Genomic DNA, 12,213 nt, shown 5'->3' with positions numbered 1-12,213 from the left:
ACAAATGAGCGTACCCAAAAGTGCTGTGTCACTCACGTGAGGAGAGCGTAGGAAGATGCAGCACAGCCACGGGAGAACGACGTATTCCTCTTTGTTCCGTAGGAGACATTGGCTGCTACGCTAGGTCATCTCTTTGCGGCTCCGACATCGAACGAACGCGTATCGGCGACGGAGTCCACTGGAGACGCCGAGGAACAAACGGTGCCGATTCGGCGAACATCGCACTGGACAGAGCATCCCAGCACTCGCAGATTCCTTGCCGCCGACTGCGGTGAAACCCGGCCGGCCGTCTGCTTCTGTCCTTTTGTCGGAGCTCAACTGCTCGCTTGCTGCCTTCCCCTCTCCTTCTGCTGCTGAGTTGTGGAGAGGCAGCAGAGGTGCCAGAAGAAGGAGGGAAGCAGATTGTAGACAGGGTCCTCGGCGGAACACAGCTTGTCAAGTACCATTGTTACCAAGGGCCATACCATGGCCTCCGTCGAAGGCTCTTTCCCCTCACCTACAAAAACGTCGGTGGCGCGCGCTTTTCAGCGCTGCTGGAGTTGGGCAATGGCTCCTTGCACGATTGTTCTACCTCTCGTTTTTTTTTTTTTTTTCATCCCGAAGCATGGGAAGACTCCCTTTTTTTTTTTGCCATATTTTTTCGGAACGGCCTGCCCGCTTGCCGAGATCAATTTAGTAAGCTTTTTTTTTTCTGTTTTTCAGGCTGAACTAAATCTTATCGGAATATAAACGTTGCTGAAAGCAACCAAATCAACAGATGCGACGTCCGCGATCGACACTGATGTTTGAATGTGCCTTAAGTGTCCACAGCTGCCTTTTCATTTTTAGATTGACGAAGAAAATATCTAGGAACGAGGCCTCTTTTCTTTCTTTTTTTTTCCGGGTGTGGGGGCGGCATTGGAAAACATGCCTTGCTGAGACGCTTTTACAAATTTTCGCAAATTGGCCAATAAGTGAACCAATGAATGTTATTGTTATTATTATTATTATTATTATTATTATTATTATTATTATTATTATTATTATTATTATTATTATTATTATCATTATTATTATTATTATTATTATTATTATTATTATTATTATTATTATTATTATTATTATTATTATTATTAACTAAGATATGTCGGAAGTGCAGTACAAAAGGGATCCTAGCTATAGCTCGACTGACACTACTCGCACGGAGCACCCTATTCGCGTCACACGGTTCGTGTGCAAACCAAATATCATAAATGAAGCACAACCATTTAATAAGAGCCGAAATAAAACACAATGTAGTACCCTGCAATGTAGTCTTGCCGGGTTTGCCTTTTCCTGAAAATATTAACTGTATGCTTCATTTAGTATAAAAGTTTTTTTTGTTTTTTGTTGTGATCAAATTATCATTTTTTTTTTTTGTAAAATGGTGAAAAGAAAAGTCTAAACTGTTCAAGTAACAAGCTTTTAGCGGAGCTGAGGTTTCGCGTGGAAAAACTTTACACTTCACTGTCAGAGGATAAGCTTTGGTTTTGCTCTACCACTCTCGAGGAATGTGCACGGTCAGGGTGACCTCACCTAATTTTTGCGTGGTTCGTTTGATGCACGCGAGGTCTCCGTGAAATTTTTTAGACAGGATTGAAATGCTCCATGGATCGTTTTTTTCTGCTAACGTTTCGGGCTTTCCTTCCTTTATTCAACTGGAAACAATTATCAACTGCAAAGTGCGCAAAACACAAATAGTAGAATAGCAGAGCCACGTATGATCAATGTAGTAGGTAGAGCCATCCATGAAATGCACATGCAGTAACCTGCAGAAAGCATATAAACGCAGTCCACTTGAGTGGGGGCACAACGTCTTGCCACGGATTAGTCACGGTAGAGGACATCCGAAGAATGGCTGGGGTATTGTTTGGGTCTCACCTTCGGTGACGAATTGAGTCTCGCGACTTCCGCGAATAAGAATTTGTGCAATTTTCCAAACAGTAGTTGAGTGTAGGGCTGGTCTTGTCTAGCCTGTGTGGAGACGCGTGAGTCATCTGTGTACATACCCCCTCCCCTGCAATGACAGCAGGAAGCTGGCCGCGTCTTCTCTGTTGAGGCAAGCTGCGGGAAATAAATTGTGCAGCAGTTCCTGGCATTGATGAAGGGAGGGAGGTTGTTTCCTGGAAAAGGATGTGCAGCGCACTCCTCCCCCTATTTTCGCTTGGCATCTCAGCGAAAATGGCGTCCGAGGAGGCAGCGCGCATGCGCAGTAGCGCTACTTGAAAAAGCTCCATTGCCAGTGTACACTTGCTTGCTCTGTGATGTATTTATCGCCCCCCATTCAGTGTGCCATACTGTTTGTGTGCCGAGTCCGTCTTCGAACGAAACGCCGCCAGCTAAAGCTCTCGCGCTTGCAGTTGAGGTGCGCCCCGGTTACAGCCACCACTACACCGGCGAACGAATCGTGCTCCCGGTCCAGTACGAGTAGTGGCTTTCGTTACTCTTAGTTTTTTTAGTAACACACAGGATGTATGCTTGTGTTTAGCAAAAGCAGGCATCTCGCTGCTCATGGGGCTGCCTCGCACAAGAAGCGAATAACCGCTAGCACACTCAACAGGGGGAACCGATGAACAGAGTGGCTTCTTTTCTTCCACAGAAGCGACTAAGTGGAATCAGCCATTCAAGGAACTGTGCTGTCATAATTTCAACCAGCCAGATAGAGATGCATCCAGACAACGCGAAATCTCTCTGCATTCTTATTATCAAGTCAGACTTCCACTGAAAGTGGGGCGTTGATGTCTTGCGCGTTATAGGGTCGGTATCATGCAATCCCTCGAAGGAAAAATAAAATTTGATGCTATGGAAATTATCGAATGAGAAGAAGAGGATGTTACGTGCCGCATAAATTTGTTGCATGATGTGAAGATTTTACGAGTTTACAGCAAAGATAAAAGTGGTAAAAGAAATACTAAAATTCTGTTAGCTATGCAAAAACATGAGAAAATGATCGGATGCTAAACTGTAGTTTATTGACTGGTATCAGCCCTAGTACGCTGATGTTTGTTTATTTTCGACATCTTAGGCAGGACAGGAAAAAAAAATGTCACAAAAGTATGAATAAATTTGATTTTGCCGCCATAGTTCCATTCAATTAACGTCGAGTACTCATGCAAGATAGTCCAGCCGAGGGAGGAACAAAAACAAAAAAGTGGTTGGCAGGGTCGTAGCAGCTAAATGACCCGACCTCGGTGTTTTGTGCTCAACGTTTCATCGGCAAGTCCCCTTTCTTTTGGACGGGTAGGTTTAATTTATTTGCGTAATTTTTTCGCTAAACTTGCTCTCCTCATTGTTTCCCTGAGTGACAAAGAGACGTTAGTGGTCGGAAACTGCAATTATGTGTACTTCACGGTACCCGTCATGTTCCGTGAGGCTGGAAACAGCGACATCGGTCTCGGTGACTCTTTGCAACTACCTGTTGGGTCGGCAATCATCAAAAAGGTCGTTTTGAAGCTTTTCATCATCACGAGCGCAGAGGTGGTTTCGTAGCTTCCGTTCCTGCTCCTTTGTTGTTTCTGCTGTTTTTTTTTATCATTTTTCTTTCGAAGCCTAGCTGTAGCGCTTGTGCCCCGTTCCACTGCCTTTTTTTCTCTACAACAGTACCAGTAGAGGAGGGAATGTGCTGGCCACTCGTGTCTCATGTTCGCCAGCTACATTTTGTTACTACAGAAACTACGCCTCTCGTAAAGCATTTGTCCTCGCCCTCAAACTCTATCTTTCCCAGCCTTTCCCTCACCTCACCGTCTCTGCCTGCCTTCGTCCTCAACCTCACTAATTTTTCAGAGCTTGCAGTCTGAAAATGGGATGGCATCCAGATAGTGATCGGCAATATTACCTCTCTTGTTCTCAAGGCTTTTGTTGTGTTCACAAAATCTCTCATTTAGGCACCTCCGGGTCTGCCCTATGTACGTACATCTTACCACAAGACAACGGTAAGGAATACACAACTCCCTCCGCACACTGAACAGGTTTTTTTGTACATCCTTGTTTCTCGAGAACTAACGGATCGGTCGTCTTACATAGTTTCGCTAGTTTATCATGTGCTGAAAACATAACGTATACATCTGCTCACTGACCGTATTTTTGTTTTTCGGATTGTGCGATATCCTGGAAAAAATGGGTAGTACTGCTACTTTTGTCGTGCTTTTCTGCTGTGTGCCGACCCTTCTCCCATTGATATCGATTTAAGATCGATTTAAGACTATTGTATCAGTATGTGTTCAGAAAAAAAGACCAATGTATGGAATTGATAACTTTGATGTCCTCGCAACGTTGCTCTCAGGCCGGGAGCAAGTGTTAAGTAGCCAACGCATACGGAGCCAGCCCGGCTCCACTTCGGTCATTTTCAAGACAGAGCTGCAAACTCTAAGCTCTAAACGTCGCCGTCTCTGAATTTTCAGCTGAGCCATCACTGGTCGTGTAGAAAAACATGTTTTTCTACACGACCAGTGATAGCTCAGGCTATCAGGTTTTAGGCTCCAGCATGAAAAGCCCCACCACATTTTTTTTTCCTTCGGCCTTGTAATTCCAAGACAGAACCTTTCCCAAACAAAACTTTGGGCGTGGGAGGAAAACAACCTGTCCTTCTGGGTCACCCAATTTCTCATCGCTGAATACCTTCCTCAGAGGATACGTTAAGAACAAAATTTTCATCTTTACAGCAATCACGCCAATACAAATAATGCCAATAACCAGCAACGTTTAACATTCAACAGCAATCTGCACGCTGCTACAGAAGTGTGGTGCGTTCCTTCCACAAAGCTAGCGATGAAATTAAAAATATAAAAAAGCTCCCTTCGGAAGTAATCCGACCAGCAGAGTGCTAGGCCAGCGCTTATCAAGGCTCTCAAAATCGGCGTTCGCGTAGCTGACGATGACTACCCTTTGACGTTCGGCGTTCGCGTAGCTGACGATGACTACGTCGAGCAACGAAGCAGATGATAACGCTGGCCGCAGTGTAAGCTGAGCGGAGAAGCTGCCTAGACAGGGAATTTAGGACACCCGTTTCGAATCGGGCGCTGCATTCATTACGACACGTCACCAGCGTACGCGGCGCTTGCGCCACACTTTAGCCGCTCCTCAGTTTCGGTGGCGCGTCACTTGCGTGTAAAAAAAAACCGTCGGATTTCCTCGCACTGCAGGGCTCTAGAAAAGGAGTTTTTCTTCATTTCAAAAACTGATATGGCTTCGTATCGTTCTAGACATCAATTTTTACATTGGGACTAACCACCCAAATACAATAATAAAAAAGTTAATTACGGCTACAAATGGCTGCTTGATGAATTATATCTAGAAGGGGTTGCAACTCGAAAGAAATAAAAGGCATGAAAGGCACACCTGACCACTCTGGAAGTCAGCTTCTCTGCACAGCGAAAACCCCTGCACCATGGCGGCCAAACCTGCTTTGAGTGCCGAAGTTGGGTGCAGTGCAGGAGATGTCTGTTGTGACAACAATGGCCAGGTCAATTTCCTGCATTCCTCTGCCTGTTGTTGCTGCCGCAATTATGTTATTAAGAGTCCATCGGAAAAGCCAGTTCCTCGCAAGTGCCAAGAGCCATGTATCCTCGTGTTGATGCAGCTGGCAAATGATTATGCCCGAAGGATATATCCTAGAGACTTTTACTGTGTACTGTATATAGTCAGGATGATGATGGGTAATTTTGTTAATCTGCTTATCCTGCCTGGGGAAGATTTTGCTTGGGCGCATCACTTTGTTCTTGAGGTGCGTAGACTAGTCAAGAAAGCCCTTGCTTGCTGGGCTGTATTGTCCATCATTTACAAAGGGGCAGTGGGCTTGGCGAAGGTCATTGGCCTGGGTCCCTACGTGTGGAGAACGGGCTTCCTAAGTTGCCCTGGTCATTGTCCTTTTTTTGACTGGTTCTCCTCCTCAAGTCCCCTAGTCACCCCACTCCACCCCTAATCCGAACAATACATCCCATGGCAGTGTGACAAAGGCATGTCTCCCTTCCCTAGCCTACCTTCAGCTACAAAGGCATGAAAACCTTTCAGCCAGCATTTCAAGTGGGCACAGGCGCGCGGATTCTGGCACAAAAGAACACTGGCGAACCTGACAGGGGAGAGAGAGTTATTCTCCAGAAATTTGTCACCACCAGGATCAAGGAAACCTCTTTCCTAAAAAGTTCTTGAAGGGAACTTCTGCATTTTCGCTTGGGATGGTGAGGAAGAATGGGAGCCGAGCATGCCCATCACATAGCTAGTTGTCAATATGAGGCAGCTTTTTCAGAAAAAGAATGGAAGTGACCTCTTGCACACTTCAGCTGTATTGCCAGATTGTTACATTAACCACACACCCGCGCGCGCAGCCACACACACACACACACACACACATACACACACACACACACACACACACACACACACACACACACACACACACACACACACACACACACACACACACACACACACACACACACACACACACACACACAGCCCCATCACTGCCACTGCATGTGGCCTGAAGGAACCCAGTATTTCGTTTTACTTCTAACCAAGCGCTTCTCTGCTTTGCTGTCTTTCTATTATCGCACAGAAATGCTCCCAACTGTTCTCTGCGGCATCGCTTTGCTCATGTTATGTGGTCTGCATTCGAAACTGTGTTTAATTCTACACAGTGTAGAACGGTCAACGGTACCACTTCTGCAAAGTTGACCATAAAAGCTAAGTGTTGTAAGTGATCAAAACAAAAATTAGAAAAACGAATTCCGGCACTTCTGGTTATCTGCTGAGAACGAATTTTATAACGTTGATAAGCATATGCAACAACGGTACGCGAAAAAATAGCGAATGAAGAAATTGATGTTACGCTTTACCACAGCTTCTGCAGGGAATGTTTTTTGAAAAAGAAGGCTACAATAAACCGTCCTACAACTTGCTTGGTATGCAGGCAGTGAAAAAATTTACAAGAATGTGCGCACCGCAAAACACGCACGTTTGTGCTTCGCTTCTTCGATATTTCTCTCTATCATGTGTCGGGCCGGAATTTTCAACGCGTACTCATAGGCGTTCCATTACCAGATAACGCTCGCCAGACGTATATGGTGAAAGTTCATTGTCCACTTCTGCCTGTTGCTCAAACCTTTCATTTTTATTCGTTATGTGAATGCACACTGGGTATTTTTATGAATACACTTTTGCTGTATCATGCTATATCCTCTCCAAACGCTTTTGAGTACACATCTACAGCGGAAGCAGAATTACCACCTTATCCAGAACGAGCACCTAACGACAGTATTCAGTATGCATGGCAATATTGACCGCTGCTGTTTGCACCCTATACTCTCCCGGATACAAAAGCTTATAGCGTTTTCGATTTGCTGCGAGTAGATGCGGTCCTCGCTTGTGCGGTAGCTGAGCGCGTCCCCTCGCGCGACTGTGTACTCCCAGGAGGCGCTGGTACTCCATTCTGCTCACCTGTTTCAAGCGGAGATATGTCTTTTATACATGACTGGTGATTGAAACACCAAAAGAAAAATATTTTGGCGGTTATATTTACATGCTCACTGGGTCGTCTGCTAAAATTAGAAAGTGATAGTCAGTTACATTGCAGAGCGAGAACCCTTTTTTCCCGATGGCATCGCCAATCCTGGGGCAGATATCAGGAGCAGCGCTCAAAACTTCTATGCACAATTCCGTGCGTCATTTCTTCCCGCGTTTTCGCCGTGTGTTGCAGTCTCAATAAAAAGACCTCTGCGAAACCACTCTATATAAATTCGAAGACAAATACTGCTGGTTGTACCTCGAATCGAAGACACCCGTCCCCAACACCCCCACGTTGTTAGCTCCGCTTCGCAATGCCCCCGTAACGATTTTCCGGTGCCACAATCCTCCAATGTCGAAAGTCATGTATCAGAATCTCCGTGCAAGAAGCACCTGCTATTCTCATTCTATAAATCTTCAGCCGATAGTCCTGCAAACCAAGGAAACACGCGCGGACCAGAAAAGTGTATGTGAGAGGGAGAGCATAGAATGACAGACTTTTTTTCATGCACACGAATGCCTATTTTGATTTTTGCTCCTCTCCCAGAGTGCAGCAACCAATGAGGACTTATGTACATCCAAACTATTTTTGCGTAGTTTTACTGTTATGGACAATCTTTGCGTATCGGAGACGTATTCCTAGAGACACGCACTTACCCTCAACGGCGTCACTCCGTGTGCGCTGAGGCGTCCAGGCGTGTCCTGTCTTATACCTACTGTCACAACATACTGTTCAATTACACGTTTTATTATTGGCATTTCAGTGCTCATTCGGCAGTCATCACCAGCGAAACAGAAGGGGGGGGGGGGGGGCTTCCTTTTTTTTAATTCTGTAAGTTGCCACAGGCATACTAAAGAAAGTTATGCAAACCGTTTCCTGCCAGAAACTGGAGAAGCTGTGCTGTTTTACAATTTACGGCCTTTTTTTTTCATTTGCGGTGGCTATGCTATCACAGGTAGAGCTCGTGTCAAATATCAACACACTATCGCGCTGAGCAGCAAACGTCGTCATCTTCGTAGTCGTGCCCAAGCGCTCCTTAGGCATCAGCAGCCGCTTCGTCGTCGTTGCGGCCATGCGCGGAGGCCATGCGGTGTTATAGGCACGTGGCATTAGTGAAAAAAATGGACGCCGAACCAGTTTCCGGGCCGAGTGCATCGACGGTTCCGACGATCCACGGGACAGAGCCCTTTACGAAACGGAATTAGCTAGGAAGAGGGCGAGACATCATGTACGTATAAAATAAATGGGGAAATAAGCCCAAATAAACGTATCAAACGGCGAAGCCAGTAGAGTGTCTCCTCTCATTTCAGCTAACGCTCGACATTCGGTTCAGCAGCATTGAACCCCGTTGTTTTGTTGTTTGTTTTTTCACCCGTACATATTATGCGACGTCATCCTTTTGCAGTTCTGTTTCTTGTAGCGGCTGCGAAGGTATATAGTCAAAACGGTGCTTTCCGAGAGGACATCTACAGGCGCAACAGTGTCACTGTAAGCTCTAGGGAACAGAGCACGCACCAACGAAGATGTGAACGAGACAAGCGCTCGATAGCGCAGGCCGAAACTATTTCTTGTGGTCCACTGTCCTATTCCTTTTCCGAACAATATTTGAGGGTAGCATGACGCACACATCTAAATTATGGATCCTATGCGTTTTGCCAGCACACCATGCAGCATATCGTGGCGACATCCGTAGCACTCGCTGTCGAACACATCATGTCTAGATTTTGCGAGAAATACCACTGGCTACCAACCGCGCGCACGGATGAAGAACCTCACTTTATTAGCCAGACTACAAGGCAGGGTTTTTCTATTGTTGTACTGTACGCATCTGAGATGAGCTCGCTTGAAAGAGGTAGGTGCACTGGGATCATGTCGTCCAAGCAACCTGCACTCTTCCAAGGCATGCTTTCATTTTGATAAATTTGAAACTTTGTCGCCAGCCAAAAAGCTCGCCCGAGTTGTAAATTTACGGGAAGATTCTGCGCATTCTGTCCTATTTTTGCTAGCCGTGCTACTTGCTATCCGAGCCTGAAGCGTCTAGCGATATATGAATGCGAGAAGGAGAAAGTACAGGGCCAGACGAATATTGAGAAAAGCAGGAAACAGCTCGAAGCCCCCCAGCGATTGCTCGTGAAGGTTAGCAGCTTAGCACTGTAGGCGAGCATCCGCTATTCGCGCACAATGCAGGGGTGTAAGATGTGGTGACAATGTTCATGACCTTTGTGCTTGCGAATAGCTCCCTCATAAACGACAGTGTACCTACGCGCAAAACGCAGTGCTAGCACGCTGCTTGGGTGTCGCCTAAAAAAACTTTCACCCCGCGGTCCCTTCAATAATCGGACTGTTTGTGTTTCCATTTTGAGTATATGGGTCTTCTTGTGCTAAGAACCAGTGGTGTCCCGGGCTTTTCGCACCACGTCCTCGATCGAGTGATGCCTCCAGGTATTCATTCATTCCTATCACTCAATTGACACTCCCAGCTACCCTCCCTCTAGATTATGTATTGTAGCCTCGGCATTAGGTGAGAGAGTTGTGGAAATTCTACCTCTATGGAGTGTTTGAAACCGGATTTGCTGCCAAAAAAAGTGGTTTCAACAGGCATTGAACTTATGGAAAAAGTGTGTTCAGTGCTTACAAGCAACACCTTGAGGCCCCCCGCTCCTAAAATGTTTGGACGGTGCACGAGGCGCCATCTAGCGGTCATGTTGAGAGCAACCGCCATGCTGGTAGGTGCGGTCCCATCCGCGGAACAGGCGACAAGTAGCGCAGATCAGAATTTCGGAGCTTCGCTTGCATTTTTTGCTTTTTGGAGGTACCTACCTGAAAGAAAAAAGCTTTTAAGCAGCACCCAAGGCCTTCGGTCAGAAGTGACCAATATTTTTATGCTCCTAAACGGGTCGGCTGAAGGCTACGATTACAATAAGTGTGTAACTTTTAAAAGGCACAGAGAGGCAGTGCAGCACCACCGGCCGCGAAGGCGGTGAAGCAAGCAAGGCAGGGCAGCTTTCGATCTACTTTTTAATCCTTAAATGATATCTAGAGACCGGTTACCCTAACAATTTGAGCTATGAAAGCAAGCGAATGTAGCCGTTTCATGTCATGTTTAGGAGCAATTCTAATCGGGCTACATTTGTTGGGTCAGCCGATCATTCACATGCTCGTTACTGCTTGAGCGGATAATGCGGGAGTTCCCACATCTCCACTGGGGTTCTATTCTTAAGTCATCAATATCCATTTCAGATCCATTTACTCTACCCTAGGCTACTTTTGTTGGGTGACAAAAGCGGGGGTGTTCAAGTGTCCACTACCAGGCAATCGGATATCAGTATTGCCTACATGACTCAACCACCGGTTTGCCGGTATGTGAGGGAAGTGGCGATTACTTGTTGAGGGTGGGAGCTGCTATCATTCAATTTCTTTTATTAGGTACTAGCTGTGTTTTTTTTTTTGACGCTGCCGTCATGCTGATATCGATATGAAAGAGAAAATGAACAATTGATACTTTTGAAATAATAACCTTAAACAATGACCGCATCGATAGTTGCTTTTATCAATAATTATATAGTCTATTTGATGTCGCAAGACTTACTCACTTCAAGAAATCACTGCTATTCCTATAACCATACCCCCATTCATTACCCGCCGTAAAAGCTTACGAGAATCGCGCTTTAAAAAAAATATATTGTAACGTTGTTTCACTAAACAAGTTGACAATCAATTTATTAAGTATCGTTGTCTTCAAGTGGGACATGCTCTTTATACTTTCATTACCTCGGGTGACTGATTTGGAATAGTTTTTCTTTCCCTGGCGGCATCATGGTAAATATTTGCCGCAAGGTAATTTCCTCTTCTTGCCCAAAGGCTGCCGTTGTCGGACTAATATTCAGCTTTTCTTATACCTTCTCTACAAACATAGTGTTCGGAACTCGCCCTAAAGGCTGCCAAGGCGAAACATTTTCGGTTGGGGCTTGAAATTCACATGCTGCTTGTCTTCACCCAGTTGAAATAGTTCCAAGTGGAACAGCGTAGAGTGACACACGCGTGTATCACCGCTGTTAATCTTTTATCTTCTGTTAATCATCTCCTTTTGGTTGTTATGTTCTGGTTAATGCGAACTACATAGTAAAGAAAAAGGTTTTGCTAACCGCAGCACCTCTTAACAACTAAACAGCGGCTGGCGGAAACGAAACGATTAAAGAAAGGAAGGAAAGATTGGGGCGAAAGAAGAAAAAACAGGGATGGGGCATGTAAAAAGCCTAGAAAATGTAAAAATGCTAAAAAGATAGTGCACCGCTCTCATCAGCTAACCAGCTTAGACACTTTTCGGCTATTCAAGACATTTTGTGTGCGCAAAAGACTGGGCAACGCGTACGCTTTCTCCGTAGAATTCACTGGCGCACCCGCTGCTATCACCGCGTCCCCATATACCAGAGAGGAGGAACTGCGCTGCCCGTTCCACAAGGTATATACATGGTAGGGAAGGCTCCAGAGACGCCCATATGTACAAAACATGGCGGCTTATGGGCTCCAGCGACCAATGAAAATTGAGGGACAATGACGTCGAATGGCGTCACGCATACGCTGACTTTGGCGTGAATTATAATCAAGTATTTATTTAAAAAACCGCCGCGTTGCATTGACGCCTGCATCTTTTGGAGATTGTTGCCTTTCAGCGCGCCAATCTTTGCCATTTA

This window comes from Amblyomma maculatum, chromosome 3, assembly GCF_055883805.1.
Source record: "Amblyomma maculatum isolate TAMU_Amacu chromosome 3, ASM5588380v1, whole genome shotgun sequence".
NCBI classification, from domain to species: Eukaryota; Metazoa; Arthropoda; class Arachnida; order Ixodida; family Ixodidae; genus Amblyomma; species Amblyomma maculatum.
This window is presented reverse-complemented; position numbering follows the sequence as displayed.